The 6,001-nt window shown below is 36.6% G+C and overlaps 1 long non-coding RNA gene across 1 annotated transcript; it reads left to right on the top strand.

Annotated features, from left to right (window-relative positions):
* The first annotated feature begins 388 nt into the window (after positions 1-388).
* Positions 389-5,783, top strand: LOC138688302 (uncharacterized). The gene is made up of 2 exons (XR_011327333.1): positions 389-639; positions 5,456-5,783. It is a non-coding gene; the product is annotated as an uncharacterized lncRNA (long non-coding RNA).
* Positions 5,784-6,001: the final 218 nt, after the last annotated feature.

Here is a 6,001-nt window from a genome sequence, read left to right as displayed (position 1 = left end):
CCCCCCCCCCCCCCCCAACTTCCTAACTGACTGTGTTTTGCAATTTATGAGCAGAAACTCAAATGATCTGAATCCCCTGTACCTAATTGCAGTGAAGGAGGCCTCATTATTTGTTGTGCCTTTTCATCGATTTCTACCCTTGAAATTCTTACATTGTATAGCATTGTCAGAGGCAATTACGGTGCACGTGTAAAGCCTGGATTCCATCACAGATCCTAGGATCTCACACTACAGTCCCTTCATAACCTGTAAGGCTTATTGATGGTTCCAATTTCCTTCCCAAATTTGGCCCCAAGACATTTTTTCCCCAAGTATATTGGGTTGGGCAGGGGGAATTGTGGGTGGGTTTTTGTTGTTGGGGGGGGGTGGGGGGTGGTTTTGCTTTTTTTTTTTTAAGGGAACAAATACCATATTTTCTTAACATCTTTAAAGATTTTAAACATATTCAAGAGAGGATTTTTGTTGTCTGGCTTCTACACAGAACAGCAAGACACTGATGGCAAGAGAGCTCCAGTAGTTTGCAATACCCAGCGTCATCTCCATGCAGCTTTCCTCAGAGCTTTCATGATTCTGGAAGGATCTCTTTGGCTTTTATACTCCTTTGCAGCCTGCCAGTGGGACTGGTTTCTACTTCAGCAGGTAAACAGTTAATCATATGACATTTTTTTCCAAATGTTTTCTCATTTGGGCCATTAAAATTCACTTAAACTTTAAAACTGCTTCTAAGACTTTCCACATGAATGACATCAAACAGCGCAGTCTAAAGTTTTCCAGTATGTTACTTGACCCTCTCAAATGAAGGCGTTGTATGTTAGTCACATTCTAGACCTCAGGAATCTCTTAGACTGAGCATTTTTATTATTTTTTGTTTGTTTTAAAGTCTGCTTAAAGCTTTTAATCTCCATTTCCCCATGCAATATTGGTAGATAGCAGTTATGCTTGCCATGTATTACTTAACCATTTCTATTATCTTGAAACAATTCCTGTGTCGTTTTCTGGTAAAAACAAATCTGAATGATGATTAAAAGACATCTTTGCATTTCTAGCATATAGTTACTGCACCTGCAAATCTTTCATTGTAAGTCTGCATTATTTTCTCATATTTTTCAGTCATTGCTTTCTCACTGAAGGAGTTACTAGACTGCCTTCCGCTACATTTTGGGCTTCTAAATCCGAAGTAATGAGAAAGTTATTCTACTTCCATAGGTAGCCCAGTGAAGGACTCCCTCAGTCCCTCAATCTAATAGCATCCACTGCTTATTTATTTAACAGTGATCAAACTGAAACTATATACTGGATATTTTTTCCAGTTATGCTATAGAGGAATTTTTCCTTAAGAAGTTTAGTTTATTTTATAAGGTTGAAAAAAATAAATCATTCAAGTAGGACATCACAAGATCTTGGGAATATTTACTCTCATAGATCCTAACTTGGCATACTACTTCTATTCTATGATTTTTAGCCTAATGCCTGCATTCATGCTATCACAGCCATATGCAACTTGAAATATCAACCCTGTGCTCACTCCAACTATTTGTCATTTAATACACACAATATATAACACATATAAATGTGAAAGATCTTAATAGCCTTCCAGCCCTTTTTACTGAAAATTAAGAAAGAAAAAAAAAAGGAAAAAGAAACACCATACTTGCCATTTTTCCACTTAGCTATACTAACTTTAGATCTCTTCTGGCAAAGGAAGACTTGCCCACTTTTTAAAGCAATGGAGGATTTAAATTATGAGAGACTAATTTTTAAGCTCTCTGCTGAAGTGAAAGAATAACACAGCTACATGGTGTTAGAGAAGATTAAGAAAGTAATATATTAAGCAAAACACTGCACAGAGTCTCCATATTCAGTTTTATTAAGAGCAGCAGAGAAGGATAAATTACACCATTTTACCCTGGAGATAGAGAAGGTGTGGGAGAGAAGGGCTGAACAAGGCTATTAACACACACATTTTCTCTATTTATTTCTACATTTCTCAACACAACACAGACCCACTGAGTAGTCTGAGTTTTGCCACAGTACCATAGAAAGGAATTACGCTCTGTACATATCAAGGAGTCCTGCTGAGCAGTATTTGCACAACATAACACTATATCAGAGCACTTATGTCAAAGTGTTAGTAAAGGAACAAATAAGTTTTGTTTCAACAGAGATAACAACAAAACATATCATCCCCAGTTCTTTCCCACCCAATTCTCCTTAGGACTTTTCAAGCAATAACAGTAACCTCATTCGCTTATGCCAGAATAAGTACAGAGAGTGGTAGTGCAGCCCATTTTGTTCATTTTTTTTCTTATTAAATTCTGACATATAAAGACCAAACCCAAACAAAATATGCACGATACTCCACAATGTCAGTCATTGAGGACCTGACTTCCCCTAGTAAGCATCTATATCTAAATATGGTGAAGTGTTAAACAATCAATCAACATCGCCAACATGTCGACTGCCTGAAGAAAGGACTTCCTTCCATTTTCATGTCAAAAAAGCCCCCCGCAACTGAAATTTGGGGTAAAGGCATTGTGAGGTTGATCCTTTGCAGAACAAACTTTCAAGATATCAGACACTTCAAATTAACTAAATTTGAATATTCCTATAAACATTTCAAAACAAGCCTTCTAAACATAGCCCTTACAGCAGTGCTAGGATTATAATTCTAACAGCATCTGGAGATGCTGATCAATTCCTAAAACAAACAGCCCTGGCACTGTCTTTGCATCCCTGCAAGCAGTAAGTATTCGTCTCTTAGCACAGCCTCAGTATTATAGCATTTCTTGTCAGTCCTGAAGGGATTGCTCTAATATACTCAACACTATTTGTGTGGCACGTACATGAGTACAGAGCACTAATGCAGACTTCCAGGTAATTTGATCTGTGCCTTTAATTGTCTTGTTTTCACTAGACAGTTGCAAATGTCTGACTAGTAATATAATGTCTAATTTATTCATATCAACTTTACTGAATACCACAACTGTACTGATGTGTCACTCTGGAGGATCCATGGCTCCATTAGCCCAAGGTACTTTTCAACTATTTACTGAACCAATGTTTAAAAAAAAAAAAGAGAGAGAGAGAAAGAAAAAAAAAACAGAAGAAAAAAACCTAACAAATCCAAGAGCTCTCAAGAGAGATTAATGAGACTGAATTTAACATCAGTTGTAGACCATACAGTAAAGGCCCCCCCTCAAGTGATTGCTGTAATTTCTTCAAGGAGAGTACAAATAGCATTTAAATCTATTTAAAATAAGGTTAATTCAACCAGAATGTCTGACTATGATTTCTTTCCCTTCCCTTAGCAATTTAAAAAAAATACCCCAAACTCTGAAATGCATCAAAAGTTTTGAAGATCAGTGGGTTCAAGACATTTGTTCATGTCTCAGTTTACAAAGGAAGACTTTGCATCATTTGCACTAGTATGATAATATTATAAGGGCATATTAATGTTCCCTTTAAAATTCTCAATACTTGAATATCACAGCCCTTTCAAATTACATAAAGAACAACTTGGCATGAAATTAATGTGGATGGGGGGTTTTGGTTATTTTTAACAAGTATTTTAAGCACTTTCTCTCCTACCATGCAGCAAGAACTACGAACATTTCAGTCAAAGTTTAAAAAAGCCATCTGACTGAAAATTGGAAGTGGTTAACATTCCAATACAATTTTAACTGCCACGTGAATATCTAATTGGGCAATCTCTTGCCTTAATGGACTGTTTCAAAGTGCTCTGTCCTCAAAGTTAATGACTGATTCAGTACTGCATCAGCCCACTTTTACAGTAGAACTAACTCAGATTACAGTTCTTAGCATTTTTAATTCTTACCATCTTATAATGAGTACCTTTAGAAGGTTTAACCATTTACCAGTTTCCTATAAGTAGATATTTCTCACATATTACCGGGGGAGGGGTGGGAGGGTGTTAAGACCCTGTTAAAGCATTAGGTGTTATGAAAGCCAAATAACATTTAGGTAAAAATTTCTCCCCACCACCACTTTTTTTTTTTTTTTTAAAGTACTCAGGCAAGTGACTGTTAGTTAAATACCACAAAAATGGTCATGATACTACACAAGCTGTAGCATACCCCATAAATTTCACTGCATTGTAATATGTAAAAGTGATGGGTATATTTTAAATTTCACATAATCCCATTATATAGCAACACAGAATATAAACAACTGTATAATTTCCCAAGAAAAGCTCTTGGCATATAAAAAAAGTTATCTCCTTACTAATAAATTAAACAAATTTCATTAGGAAACAAAAAAAGAGATTGCTTTCTGCCAAGATTAGGCATAAATTTATGAGCTCAGAGTAACGAAAAAAACAGTATCCATTCAGAAGGAAGGTCTTTGCACACACAAGATACCTCCATTCTTTTTCATTATCAGCCTTCTGTTCTGGTCTCCTCATGAAGATCTGCAGTTTCTTGCCATCTTTGGTTCATAAATGTACCTTGCTTTTATAAATAAGGAATACACATGGACTCAATTGATGTCAGTGAGAGTTCATCACCTAGCTTTGAATCTGACCCATTGATATTTTTGAAGAATACCAAGCACAGTGGACACATCCAGCAGTCCTTCACATCTAAAGTAGCACATTGTTGGGGGAAGGCCGTCAGTAGGTCAGCTAAGGTCAGTAATGACCTTTAAATGAAGGCTACAGGGAAGAGAGACCCAGTACCAGGATTTGGGTTGGCTAGAGGCACACAAGAACCTAAATAACTGCTCAGTAACCACACCTAAATATTCAGCTTAGCACAAGATCATTCTGTTCATTGCTTTGTTGAACCAGATCTATAGTCTGCCTGTCATGTAAAAATGTGTAGAGGCCTGTGAATATACACAGGTTAAGATCAAACCATGTCTTCTCTAGAGATTCAAACTTAATTATCTTCTATAGAAGTGTTGTGGTCCAAAACAAACGAGAAATGACAAAGCCATTAAGAAAAATTAATGTTCTGACTCTAGAAAAAGCTTCTTCTCTCATAAAGATATTTCTTATTCTATTAAGTGACCCAGCCTATTCATGACATACATTTAAAAATTTATTAAATGCTGCCAACAGTAGTGCAAAGAAGGTAAAAGGAGAAAGACTGACAGTTAGCGCAAGTCTAACCAGATTGAAAACACTACAAGATTTAGTCTGTGCTGAAGTTTAAGAGGGAATACAAAGCTTTGTTTTCTTAAAAAGGTTTTTAATTGTCATTTGTCTTCTGGGTTTAGGAATTGGGGTCAAAAGTGGAATTATCTGTTTGTTCTGAGCCATAACAGTGTATTCTGGCTTAAACTCTTCCTGGGGAATACTGAATAAAAGTCCACCTTTAACCCTTCCTGAGGAATACTGAATATAATTTCACTTAAAAACAACCTTTATTATATTCACGTAGATACTCTCATACCTGCACCAAAACAAGTTTTGTGTTTCTTACATATCTGCCAGCTTCACCTCAACTCAGGCTACACCTGCTGGTTCCAACATCACAAACCCAGAGCAATGGCAGCAGAGCCCATGAAAAAAGATGCAGTCATGAACAAGTTAATAGGCATGGACAAAGCATTTGCAAGCAACATTATACCCCAAGCTTCAGTGGTTAGCTTTCTGTTTGCACTAGTACTTGTATTTTTACTATGTGGCAAAAATATCTAGAGGCATTGGTTGGAGGGTTTTTAATCTATGATTTGTTTAACTTCAAAACAATAAATAAAAAATAAAAATCAATTAGAGCAGCCAGAAAGAGAGCGAGCTGCTTTTGTTGGCTGCAAATGAAGGAGTCTAATATATCCTTTCATAAACAAACCTCCTCTGTACTAAGGTTTCTTGTAAGAACAGGCAGGCTTCAAAAGTGGTTCAGAGGTTTGGTTTAAGATAGGAACCCAGAAGTTCAGAAAATTCAGTTGTCTGCAAAGCAGAGCTGGAAGTCTCGAGAGAACAGCTTGAGTAAGACTTTCTGGTACTTACCATGTTTGGTCAAGCATGACTAGTACT

This window comes from Haliaeetus albicilla, chromosome 12, assembly GCF_947461875.1.
Source record: "Haliaeetus albicilla chromosome 12, bHalAlb1.1, whole genome shotgun sequence".
Taxonomy (NCBI): Eukaryota; Metazoa; Chordata; class Aves; order Accipitriformes; family Accipitridae; genus Haliaeetus; species Haliaeetus albicilla.
This window is presented reverse-complemented; position numbering and strand designations above follow the sequence as displayed.